At 41.9% G+C, this 13567-nt stretch overlaps 1 protein-coding gene across 5 annotated transcripts in view; it reads left to right on the forward strand.

Moving 5' to 3' along the window:
• Positions 1-13246: 13246 nt before the first annotated feature.
• xrn1 (5'-3' exoribonuclease 1) overlaps positions 13247-13567 on the forward strand; it is a 120640-nt gene continuing 120319 nt past the window's right edge. For 3 of the 5 annotated variants that reach the window (XM_043702782.1, XM_043702785.1, XM_043702784.1), the window contains exon 1: positions 13248-13379. The gene's annotated coding sequence lies outside the window, so the exon portion shown is untranslated. Of the gene's footprint in view, positions 13380-13508; positions 13528-13567 lie in introns of those variants that run through there. The other 2 variants (XM_043702786.1, XM_043702783.1) reach the window with 2 other exon arrangements.

Genomic DNA, 13567 nt, shown 5'->3' on the forward strand with positions numbered 1-13567 from the left:
CTCCTGGCTCTATTTCTTATAGTCTTAATACATTCTCCTAGAAACAGAGATTGTTGAAGACGGTTAAGGGAATAGGTTTCCTCAATGTAAAGGTTGTTGTTTATGAAAACATCCAGACGAGAGATATTTCATTGTAAATCTGCAAAAACTTTTAATGGAAGACTGAGAAAATCTTGGTAGCGTGAGTGCTCGTGGGAAAAAAAGCATCGCAGCTTATGAGACTGGAACAGTTAAATGAAACATGCAGATCTGGTAGTGAAGGAAAATTACCTCAAGTTTTGAATAACTAGAACGTTTTTAGATTGATTCACTCATGGAACATGGGTGTTGCTGGCTAGCTGGCATTTATTGCCTGTCCATTGTTGCCCTGTGAGAAGGTGGGAGTCAGCTGCCTTTCTGAGCCATTGCAGCCCATGGACAGTAAGGAGACCCACAATGCTATTAGGGAGGGAATTCCAGGATTTTGACCCAGTGACAGTAAAGAAGAATGACACATTTCTAAATCAGGATGGTGACTGGCTTGGAGACACTTGCAGGTGGTGGTGTTCTGATGTATCTGCTGTCCTGGTCCTTCTAGATGGAAGTGGCTCTGGATTTGGAAGGGGCTAAGGATCTTTCATGAATTTCTGCAGTGTATTTTGTAGATATACACACTATCACTACTAAATGTCGATGGTGAACAAAGTGGGTGCAGTGCCAATCAAGTGTGCTGCTTTGTCCTGGATGATGTGAAGCTTTTTGAGTGCTACTGGAGCTGTACTTTTACAGTAAAGTGGGGAGTACTCCATCACACCTGTGCCATGTAGATCATGGACAGGGTTTAGGGAGTCAAGAGTTGATTTATTCAATGCAGTATTCCGAGCCTCTGAGCTACTCGTGCAGTCACTGTGTTTATATAGAATCCCTACTATTTGGAAAGAGGCCCTTTAGCCCAACATGTCCAACACCATCCCCCGAAGAGCATCCCACCAAAAAACATCTCCCTACCTTGTCCCTGCAACCCCCACGGCTAATCGCCAAACCTACACATCCCCAGACAATGGACAATTTAGCATGGCTAATGGCTAATCCATCTAACCTGCACATCTTTGGACAGAGAAAGGAAACCACAGCACCTGGAGGAAACCCTTGCAGACATGGGAGAATGTACAAACTCCACATAGACATTTGCCCAAAGCTGGAAATGAACCCAAGCCCCCTGTGCTGTGAGGCAGCAGTGCTAAGCACTGAGCTACCGTGCCACCCCAGGTGGTGCGTCCAGATGAGTTGCTGGTCAATGGTAACCTCCAGGATATTGAGAGTGGCGGATTCAATGATGGTAACACACTGAATAATTAAAGGTTGTGGTCATAATGTCTCTTAGTGTTGCTTGCTGGAAGAAGTCCGGCTCTGAATTGATGAGATGGGCTTCAAACACTGTGGCACATCTGGGAGGAGGAGAGTTCCCTGGAAGCTTTGTTTCAGGATACAGTCGCATCTGGTAGATTAATTATTTCAAATTTGGTAAGTAGGGTGTCACTGCAAGTGAGGCAGGTCGAGGGATTCTGCATTCAGGAACAGAGGAGCCTCAGCTCTTGACCTTGTCCAACAGGTACGAGGTATTTGCTCCCTGTGTGAATGAGGAAAAGGGCTGCAGGGAGAATGAATCAATTGACCACTGCACCATGGGACGGGAGGCCATTTAAGAAGCAGGAGCAAAAAGACAAGTGGTAGTTGTAAGGGATTCTATAATTAGGGGGATAGATAGTATCCTTTGTAAGCAGGATCGAGAGTCCTGCATGGTGTGTCGCTTGCCCGCTGCCAGGGTAAGGAATGTCTCTGACCAGCTTGAAAAAAGATTGGAGAGGGAGGGGGAGGATCCAGTTGTTGTAGTCCATGCCAGAACAAACAATATCGGCAAAACTAGGAAAGAGGACTTGTTCAGGGATTATCAGGAGCTAGGAACAAAATTAATGAACAGGTCCTGAAGGGTTATAATCTCCGGATTGCTGCCTAAACCATGTGCAAATTGGCATAGGGACACGAGAATAAGGGAAGTAAACACATGGCCAGAAGAGTGATGTGGGAAACAGGGGTTCCTTTTCATGGGGCACTGACATCAGAATTCGAACAAGAGGGATCTGTACTGCTGGGGCGGTCTCCACCTGAACCGAGCTGAGACCAATGTTCCAGCGAGAAAAATAAATGGGCTGGTCAAGAGGACTTTAAACTAGGAAGTGCGGGGGAGGAAAGGGGTAAAACATCCCCCAGTGGGAAACAAAGCAGCAGGTTAACATCTGTAGGGCTGGATTCAAATGCATGGTAAAATATGAAAGAAATGACAGGGAAAGAGAACTTAGGAGAGGTTATTAAAGTCTCTAGCATTGACACAAATAGGACAGGGTGTTTGGAAGGGGTTCACAATCAAACTTCAAGCACACTGGACAAACAAATGACAATGAGAAGAGGGCCTGTTAATACAGGTCTGATGGTATTATATCTGAATGTACACAGTATAAGGAATAAAGTAAATGAGCTTGTGGCACAGATCGAAATTGGCAGGATTGACATGGTGGGCATCATCTTTTACCCCCACCTCTGACCCTACTAAAACATTTAAACCCTGGAACCTGCAACAGCCAATCCTGTCCCTGTTCTACCCATGTCTCCGTAATAGCCACATCGAAGTCCCAGGTACCAACCCACGCTGCAAGTTCACCTACCTTATTTTGTATACTTCTTGCATTGAAGTATACACACTTCAAGACACTTTCCTGTTTACAGGCACTCTCCTTTGAGATTAATGCCATGTTCCTAACCTCCCTACACTCCAGGTCCTGCACCCTAAAGCTACAGTCTAGGTTCCCATGCCCCTGCAGAGTTAGTTTAAACCCCCCCCTCCCCCGCCCAAGAGCACGAGCAGCTGAAATTCACGGAAGATTGAAGCCTGACCATTGAAATTGAAATATTTGAGGCTGGTGGAAACAAAAACATGGATGAGAATTTTAGCAGCTGAGCTAAAGTAGCAATGGAAGTGGAAGTAGACTGACTTGTTGGTGATGGACAGGGTATGTGAATGGTAGCTCAATTTTGTGTCAAATAGGAGGGCAAGGCTGTAAACAGTGTGGACAAATCTTATGTAATTCATCCAGCAGCAAATGGCTTGATCTTCATATATGTCTGAATGACCATAGATCTTGGTATATGGGATATATGGTCATTAAGGTTTGTTCAGATTTGATAGCTTTTCATTCCTGTCCCCACTTCACTTCTGGTTAATTTATACAAATGAAAACTAACAGCTTTGCTGGCCTGGCATGTAATGGCCATATCCTATAAATGAATAAAAAAAATTGAATAAATTCAAGATTGCTTAATTCAAACCAGGAGCTGTCAGGAATTAAAATTTTAAAATCTTATGACTGACTGACAATTATCAGTCAGAGATAAGCCTGTTGTTTGGTTAACATCCTTTCAAGCATAGGCTTAACTGGGCTAAGGAAGGCCTCTTCGAAATGAACTGAACAAATCCATCTTCCAAACGACACAAAACTGAACACGTATGACAAATAGAAGGGTTGTAATGTTGACACCACATGCGCCATGATGAATCATTGATTTTGTTTGTTTGTCAGGGTTGCTTATAAAATGCTGTGTAGTATGTATCTTAGCAGCAGCTTTGACATTGCAACAGCCATTTTCATCATGTAAACGCAAACCAATTTTATTATAATTCTTGCCCAGATAGTGTGGATGTGTTCCAATGGGTGTGAAGCAAATAAAGATACAGGCAATAGGTGCAGAGTTGTTAAGGCTGCTTTGGCATGAACTGAGTTGATAGAACCGTTGGAGCAGTGTTCCCTGATGAAGAAACACCCAGAATCATACAGTATGGAAACAGGGCCCTTTTTCCAACTAGTCCATGTCAACCAAGTTTCTCAAACTAAACCAGTCCCACTTGCCTGTGTTTGGCCCATATGCCTCCAAATCTTAACTTTTCCTGTACTTATCCAAATGTATTTTAAATGTTGTAACTGAACCCATATCTACTACTTCCTCTGGCAGTTCATTCCAAACCCGAACCACTCTTTGTCAAAGGAAAGTTACCTCTTGTGTCCTCTTTAAATCTTTCTCCTCTCACCTTAAAAATGTGCTCTCTAGTTTTGCACTCCTTCCACTCCAGGGAATAGATCCTTGCTATCCATCTTAACTATGATTTTGGAGATGCCGGTGTTGGACTGGGGTGTACAAAGTTAAAAATCACACAATACCAGGTTATAGTCCAACAGGTTTAATTGGAAGCACACTAGCTTTCGGAGCGATGCTCCTTCATCAGGTGATCGAGCCCTCCACAATCACCTGATGAAGGAGCGTCGCTCCAAAAGCTAGTGTGCTTCCAATATAACCTGATGTGTGATTTTTAACTTTGTACACCTTAACTATACCCTTCATGATTTTGTGAAGCTGTATAAGGTCACCCATCCTGAAGAAGGGCATGTGCCCGAAACGTCGAATCTTCTGTTCCCTAGATGCTGCCTGACCTGCTGTGCTGTTCCAGCAATAAAGTTTCAGCTAAGGTCACCCATCAACCTCCTATGCTCCAATGAAAAAAGTCCCAGCCTATTTTTATAACTCAAACCCTCCATTCCTGGCCACATCTTGGTAAGTCTTTTCTGAACCCTCTCCAATACATTTTGTTTTGTAAACTTGACTTGCAACTTTCCAGGGCTGCAATGAACTGAATTATCCACAGCATGCTTGCTGCCAAAGCTAAGTACGTCTAGAACCTGCAATGTTTTGCCTTTTTACATATTATTTGCTGACCTGGCAAGAGCTGCTTATTATAATGATTAGCTTCTTTGATAAAGTGGACTTTGATATGCAGCAATGTTATTCCCCTTCTCATAGCTACACCACATGTTAAATAAGGAAGTTTTTTTTATACACACTTAAGAAATTCCTCCCCATTACAAGCCCTTAACACTGACATTCTTAGTCTGTATTTGGAAAGTTAGAATCCCCCACCATTACTATTATTCTTACACACATCTGAGATCTCTTTAAACATTTGCTTCTCAATTTCCTGCTATTGGGGGTCTTATAACAATCCCAACAACATACCTTTCATATTTCTCAGTTCCACCCATATAACTTCACTGGACGATCTCCCAGGAATATCCTCCCTAATGACAGATGTACTGTTATCCTTAACAAAAACACCACATCCCCTCCTCTTTTGCCCACCTTTCTATCCTTCCTATAGCATCTATACCCTGGAACATTAAGCTGCCTGTCCTATCCATTGTTTAGCCACATTTCTGTAATAGCTATAATATCCCAGTCCCATGTTCACAATCATGCTTTATGTACATCTGTCTTAGCTGTCAGGCCTCTTGCATTGAAATAAATGCAGTTTAATTTATCAGTCTTGTCTCGTTCTCTGCTAAGCTCTTGTCTGTCTTGACTACTTGACTTACTCCCCTTACCTACTGTACCAGACTCAGCTATTTCACTCTTCTCAAATCATTTTGGATCCCCCTTACTAATTTAAATTTGGAGACACTGGTGTCGGATTGGGGTGTACAAAGTTAAAAATCACACAACACCAGGTTATAGTCCAACAGGTATATTTGGAAGCACCAGCTTTTGGAGCGCTGCTCCTTCATCAGGTGGTTGTCTTTTTAACTTTGTAGGAATTTAAAGTCTCTCGAGTAGCACCAGCAAATCTGTCTGCAAGGATATTGGTCCCCTTCCAGTTCAGATTGAAGCTGTCCCTCTTATGCCGGTCAATGCTCCAAAACTGTGAATCCTTGCCGCTTGCACCAGCTCCTCAGCCACACATTCATCTGCTCAATCCTCCTATTCCAACTCTCACCAGCACATGGCACTGGGAGTTACTACTCTCAAGAACCTACTTTGTAACCTCCTGCCTAATTTCCGATATTCTCTCTGCAGATCCTCTTCCCTTTCCTACCTATATGGTTGGTACCAACATGCACGGTAACCTTCTGCTAGTCCCTTACCACTTTCAGGATACTCTGCACCCTCTGAGACATCCTTGACCCTGGTTCCAGGGAGGCAACATACCTTTCTGATGTCTCACGGCTGGCCTCTGAAACATTTGTCTATGCCTCAGACTAGAAAAGATTAAAAATCATGTGACACCAGGTTATAGTCCAGCAGGTCTATTTGAAAGTACAAGATTTTGGAGCGCTGCTGCTTCATCAGCTAGCTAACAAGCTACCTAAAAAAGGAGCAGCACTCCGAAAGCTTGTACTTTCAAATAAGCCTGTTGGACTACGACCTGGTGTCATGTGATTTTTTTTTAACTTTGTCCACCCCAGTCCAATACCGGCACCTCCATATCGGGCTAGAGTGTCCTCTATTACAATTGATTTCTTGGAACCTGACATTACATTAAAGCCAGAAACCTGGCTGTCAGTGCTATACTTCCCTGAGAGTCATGCTTTCCCCCCACCAACTTATTGTATCCAAAACAGCACATCTCTTTGAGATGGGGACAGCCACAGGAGACACCTGCACTACCTGGCTACCTCTCCTACTTTTCTAAGCAGCCAACCATCTATCGCTGTATCTGAAACTGCCATCCATCACACCCCTTTGCTCGTGGCTCTTGTGAACTCCTCATTTTCTCTAACTGCCGCTCCAACCGATCCATGCGGTCCGAAAGGATTCGCAAACAAACACACTTCCTGCAGATATTTTCTCCAGGAACATTCAAATTCTCGATAATCTTCCACACCACCCTACTGAAAGCCATTTCTGCCTCTTTAACAATCTACAGAACCAGAAATTACCTTAAGACAAACAACACTATTTGCTCAAAAATAGTGTTAGCACAGTCTTACTGATCAAAAACACTGCCCTAGGATAACTTTATACCAATCCTTAATATTAAAGGCTAATCAAGAGAGATCACAGTATAAACATGAGAAAAGAAAAATGCCCACATCTTCCTTAGATTTAGAAAAAAAAATAAAATGTAGAAGTTTTAGAAATCTTAAATTCAAACACAGTTGCTCAGGCTCAAAAACCAAAGGTAGTTCTCCTCCTATAGTTTCAGATAGTGATGTTTTTCTAAATCAGTGATACCAATACAAATGCACCTGAAGCTATTGGGCTTTCCACATCAATTTTGAAACTTCACTGCTTGTTTGTTATTTCAGTGAAACATGATATCTAGAGGCCTTGGCAATTTCTCAGTTTGACAGCTGTGAAATAAAATACCATCTCCAAGCCTTGTGCAATTCTTCAGTCTCCAACTGTGTCATGGGTGCTCCAGTAACAATGCACAACAAATCAAGAGGATACGACACTTCTATTCACAAGTGAGCAATTAAGAGAAATTGATTGGCAATTGTAAAAAATGTTAGGAAAGAGATTTTGTTTTATTTGTTCATATATGCAGGCATCATAGACCAGGCTAGCATTTATTGCCCATCCCTAACTGCCGTGATAAGCTGTTGCCTTGAACTGCTGCAATCCTTTGGATGTAGGATTATCCATAGTGCTATCAGGGAACTCTCGGATTTTGACCCAGCAACCATGAAGTTCCAAGTTAAGAAAAAGAGTGGCTTGGAACAGAAATTGCAGTTGGTGGTGCTCCCATGCATCTCCAGCCCTTCGTTTTCTAGGCAGTAGAGATCACAGGTCGATGAAGCCTTTGTAGTTGCTGCAGTACACTTTGTAGTTGGGACATGCAACTGCCACTGTGAGCTGGTGATGAAGGAATAGAATGTTGAAGATAATGGACAGGATGTTATTCAAGTGGGCCGTTTTATCCTGGGGTGTGTTGAAGTTTGTGAACTTTATTAGACTGTACCCATTCAGGCAAGTGGGGAATATTCTATCACACTCCTTAGTTGTTCCCTGTAGATGATGGACAGGCTTTGTAGAGTCAGGAAGTGAGTTACTTGCTGCTCACCTCTGGACTATTCTGTAACCCCACTGTTGGCTAATCTGGTTCAAGTTCCGGTCAGTTATCATCCCCAGAGTATTGTGTTATGGATTAGGCCGGACCCCCCACAAAAAGTTTCAAGCGAATAATCCGGACTCTAGCTGTTCTAGTTGTTTTTAGCAGGTGTATGTGTGGATATTCCAGGAGTGATGCAGCAGGCCCAACCATTTAGTTTTAAACAAAACATAATTTATTTGCAATATTACTGAATGAAACACAAAAAAAGTACAGAATATAGAATAACTTAACCTATCTGAAAACCCAACAGACTATCCCAACTTAATAATGCTGTTCCAAATTCTTGCAACAATCCCCAGAAACACCCCTTGACAAAAATGGTGAAATCAAACATGGTCTTACAGGAGAGAGACAGATGGCATAGGGATTGAGCATAGAACATCTTCCATGTAGCTGTTCCTTGGACCAGCAGCCTCAAACAGACTGACTGCTTTCAGTGAACAGCCAGATTGCTTAAAACACAAAACCAAACCAAAGAAAAGCTGAATTAGGAGAACTGGCCAATCCCCCTTCATTGTACCAGTGTTTTTTTTTAACTTTGAAGCCTTTTACCTGAGGCAGTATCTGTTAGCTATTATCAAACTGGCCCTAAAACCTTACAAACCTAGACTTTTCGGATTTGCTGCTTTTATGACAAAAGGCCAAGGACAGTATAACATTGTTAAAGGAGCAGCATCATCACAATTGATAGAAGTGTGGGGGTGTGGAAATTCAGCAATTGTGATGCCATTGAATGTCATGGAGGTGGTTAGATTCCTTTTTGTTCATATATTGTTCATTATTAAGATTTAACTTTCTGTGGTAAGTTTTTAATGGATAACAAATATCCAAATGCAACAAATTTTGCAAGGCTAGATGCAGTTATCTTTTCCCCATCACAAGTTGCTGACTAATTTGTACCTTTCTGGCATGCGTCATTCACATATTCTCCCAGCAAATTCTTAGCCATTCCCTTTATGATGCTCTCCCTTATTATTTGCACATTTTTCTTAGATTAAATGTTAACCTCACCTCTCTCATGGAGTTAAACTTTCTGCTAGATGTTTTTTCTTGAAAAGCAACATAATTCTCTTTATTGGTCTTTCCATTAAACACTACATTATTATTTTACCTCTATCTGTCAGTATTTTTCTTAAATTAAGAATTAGAAAATGCAAATAAATACTAAATTGGTCAGGCAGCATCAATGAGGGGAAAAATAGAATAAACATTTAATTTGAAATGAAATAATTTTCCTTAACTGCATCCTCATTCCCTCAGTTGGAATAGGCTCCAATCTATTACTTTGGTATTTGTGCTTTTCTTCTGTCTCATTATCTTGAACCACGTTGTTATAATTTGTCTACATCACAAATTAAAAATAATAAAACATATTTTGTTTCATGATAAAAGTCATAGAATGACTCAGCACAGAATAAGGCTATTTACCTCATTGTACTGGAACCACCTTTTTGAAGGTTATCCATTTAAAGCCATCCACTGCTTTCTCCTCTGATTTTCCCATTCAACTTTATATCTAATTCCAAAGATACCCTGAACCTTATTTTCAGTGGCGTTGTGTCAGGTCAGAACAACTCAGTGATGAGAGACATAGGTTCCCCCATATGTCTCCGATTCTTTAGCTAACTATACTGAATGTTTTTTTTGTTTAGTGCAGTGGTCTGCACAGTATGATAGTGAGGGTCTTCAGGTGATCATGATCTGGCCAAATAAGTGCATTACCAACACAGAATACCACAGCCTTGGTCACACAGCGGAACATACAAGAATCCTCATCCCTGATATACACATGACATCACACCATCAACTCATGTGTACCATGCATAAGTTGTCATCTTATTTTTATAACCAAGACCTTATGGTACTGTTGATTTTGTTTGATAGATACACATGTAAAATAGTTACAATTTTTGGAAGCTAAATCATCTCTGTCCCAGGATATCCTTAGGCCTTCCTCAGGGAAGTGTCCTCAGCTTAACTATCCTCAGCTGCTTTATCAGTGACCGTCTCTCCATCATAAATGCAGATGTTTGCTGATGATTGCACAACATTTTGTACATTCTGCAACTTCTCAGTTAGAAATTAAAGTCTATCTCCAATAAAATTGATTTGAACCATCTTGACTTGACACTCACTGGCATTACTATCACTGAATTCCTCTGTTGTCAACATCTTAGAACATAAGAACCAGGAGCAGGAGTAGGCCATCTGGCCCTTTGAGCCTGCTTCGCCATTCAATAAGATCATGGGTGATCTTTTCCTGAACTCAGATCCACTTACCTGCCCTCTCACAGTATCCCTTAATTTCTTTATTGTTCAAAAACAATCTTGGCTTTAAAAATGTTTACAGAATGTATATCAACTACTTTACAAGGCAGGGAATTCCATAGATTGGGTGAAGAAGATTCCTTTCAATTCCTAAATCTGCTTCCTCTAATCTTGAGGCCTTCATGTCCTAGTTTCACCTGCTGGTGGAAACATCCTCTCTACTTCTATCTTATCTATTCCCTTCATAATTTTATATGTTTCTACAAGATCCCCCCTCATTCTTCTGAATTCCAATGAATATAATCCCAGTCTGCTCAGTCTTTCCTCATAACGTAGTCCCCTCAATTCCGGAATCAACCTAGTGAAACTCCTCTAGTGCCAGTATATCCTTTCTTAAGTAAGAAGACCAAAACTGCACACAATACTCTCGGTGTGGCCTCAACAACACCCTGTAAAGTTGCAACATAACATCCCTGCTTTTAAACTCAATCCCTTTAGCAATGAAGGACAAAATTCCATTTGCCTTCCTAATTACTTGTTGTACCTGCAGACCAACTCTGTGATTCATGCATAAGGACACCCGGGTCTCTCTGCAGAGCAGCATGCTGCAACTTTTTAACATTCAAGTCCTTTTTACTGTTCCTCCTACCAAAATGGGATGACTTCACATTTATTAACACTGTATTCCATCTGCCAGACCTTTGCAGAGGAACATAGATACTTTAAATGAGTGGGCAAAGTTTCACAGTCCTCTGTACATTTAGCTCTGCCACTCATCTTAGTGTCATCTGCAAACTTTGACACACTACACATGGTCCCCAATGCCAAATCATCTATGTAAATTGTGAATAATTGTGGTCCCAACACCCGATCCCTGAGGCACTCCACTAGTTACTGATGGCTAGCCAGAATAGCACTCATTTATTCCAACTCTTTACTTCCTGTTAGTCAACCAATCCTCTATCCATGCTAATACTTTACCCGAAACGCTATGCATCTTTATGATATGCAGCAGCCTCTTGTGCAGCACCTTGTCGAAGGCCCTTTGGAAATCTAGGTACACTACATTCCTGTTGTCCATCTTGCTCGTAATGTCTTCTTAGATTTCCGAAAGATTTGTCGAGCACGACCTGCCCTTCATGAACCCATGCAGCATCTGCCCAATGGGACAACTTTTATCGAGATGCCTTGCTATTTCTTTCTTGATAATAGACTCAAACATCTTTCCCACTACAGGGGTTATGCAAATCGGTCTATAATTCCCCATCTTTTGTCTACCTCCCTTTTTTAAACAGTGGCGTCACATTTGCTGTTTTCCAATCTGCTGGGACTGCCCAGAGTCCAGCGAATTTTGGAAAATTACCATCAGTGCACTTGCTATTTCTTTTACCATCTCGCACCATGGGTTGCATTCCATTAAGGCCAGGAGACTTGTTTATTCTTAGCTCCATCAGCTTGCCAAACACAACCCCTTTTGTGATAATGACTGTTTTCAGGTCCTCACCTACCTTCATCTCTTTGTCAATTACTGGCATGTTATTAATGCCCTCCAGTGTGAAGACCAACACAAAATACCTAATCAATGCCTTGACTGTTTCATCATATCCCATAACTAAATACCCCTTCTCATCCTCTAAAGGACCAACGTTTATGTTAGCCAATCTTTTTCATTTTAGATATTTATAGAAACCTTTGCTATCTATCTTTATATTTCTGTGCTCTTTTTTTTCATGTTCTTCTTACTTTTCTTTATAGCTCTTTTTGTGGCTTTCTGTTGACCTTTGAAGTTTTCCCAGTCTTCTAGTTTCATGCTGTTTTTGGCCACTTTGTATGCCTTCTCTTTCATTTGGATAGTCTCCCTTATTTCCTTAGACACCCTGGGCAGATTACCCATTTTCTTACAGTTCTTCCTTTTCACTAGAAAATACTTTTGCTGAGCACTTTGAAAAATTGCTTTGAAAGTCCTCCACTGCTTGGCAACTGTCTACTTTAGCTAAGTCTTCCCTCATTCTATTGTTTAAGCACAGGACCCTGGTATTGGATTTTATCTTCATACTCTCCAACTGTAATCTAAATTCAACCATAGTGTGATTGCTTCCCATTGGCCCGAATCAAAACTGAATCCACAATACAAATAATGTGGGTCCAAGAGCTGAGCTAAGACCCTCTATTCTGATAGGGTTGGCTCAAAGCCTTTCCACCAAGCACAAGTCCGGAATCAAGAGAATATACCTGGATGAGTGTAACTCTAACAACATTTAAGAATCTTTAAAGCAATCAAGTGGAAATAAAAGACAGCTGTCTTGATTGGCAATCATCCCACCAATTTAAGTACTCAATCTCTCTAATGTGATGAACTTCTATGATGAACAGTACCAACTCAGCAAGGCCCCTTCAACAGCATCTTCTAAAATTGTAACCCCTGTTATCGAGAAAAGACAAGAGCAGCATGTGCTTGGGAACACAACCTCCAAGTTCCCTTTGCCAACCCTTCTCTCACACAAGGTGACTGATGCATCACTGATAGTGATGGGTGTTCCCAGGTTTTACCTCTGGATTAGTAAACACTGTCTGGGCCTAAACCAAGTGTAGAATCATCAGGTAAGTAATAGACAGTCCAACAGAATCTTTCTTATTCCCCAACTCCCCCTCTTCAAGTAACATGGCCCACCAAACAAAACCAGATGGTAATGCCAGTGAATGTCAAGGCAAAGTGGTTAAAATTTATTTTATTGAGATGGCCTTTGTTCAATTCCCCAAATACGGATGGGTAACATATGTTGATGTTGCTCGTCATGTCCACATCTCATGAAAGAATTATTGCAAAAACTAGTAATTGTTCGAAATATTAAAATGTTCAATGAGCATATTATTTTGCAGCAACAGTACGAACTTCAAACGTGAATTTATCACCGTTAGTGTGGACAAACAGCAAGATATTTTGCAGGTTTGGTAAATTGCTGAGAGGTTTTGGAGAGGAACAGGACGCCGGACCGAAAGGTCTGACTCCGCTAACTCGAGCATCGAGGGGGGACTGACAAGGCAGGGACACAAGCAGCCCGGACTGATCCCAGGGTGACACCGGGTCCCGACCAGGGATTAGAAACGGATTAAATTTTTTTTTAAAGAAAACCAGGTGAGGTGGAGGGGGTCGTGAGGCGGGAGGCTGTCTGTAAATACTCATGGCGCTGTGCCGTCAGGGAGCGGCTCCCCGCCGCTTTGTGACCGCGGGGCGGAGCGGCGGCGGCGGCGGCGGCGGAGAGGGAGAGGGGCCACCGCTTCCCGTAGGCCCCGGGACACGGGGAGAGGGAACGGGAGGGGGGC

Source organism: Chiloscyllium plagiosum, chromosome 13 (assembly GCF_004010195.1).
Source record: "Chiloscyllium plagiosum isolate BGI_BamShark_2017 chromosome 13, ASM401019v2, whole genome shotgun sequence".
NCBI lineage: Eukaryota > Metazoa > Chordata > Chondrichthyes > Orectolobiformes > Hemiscylliidae > Chiloscyllium > Chiloscyllium plagiosum.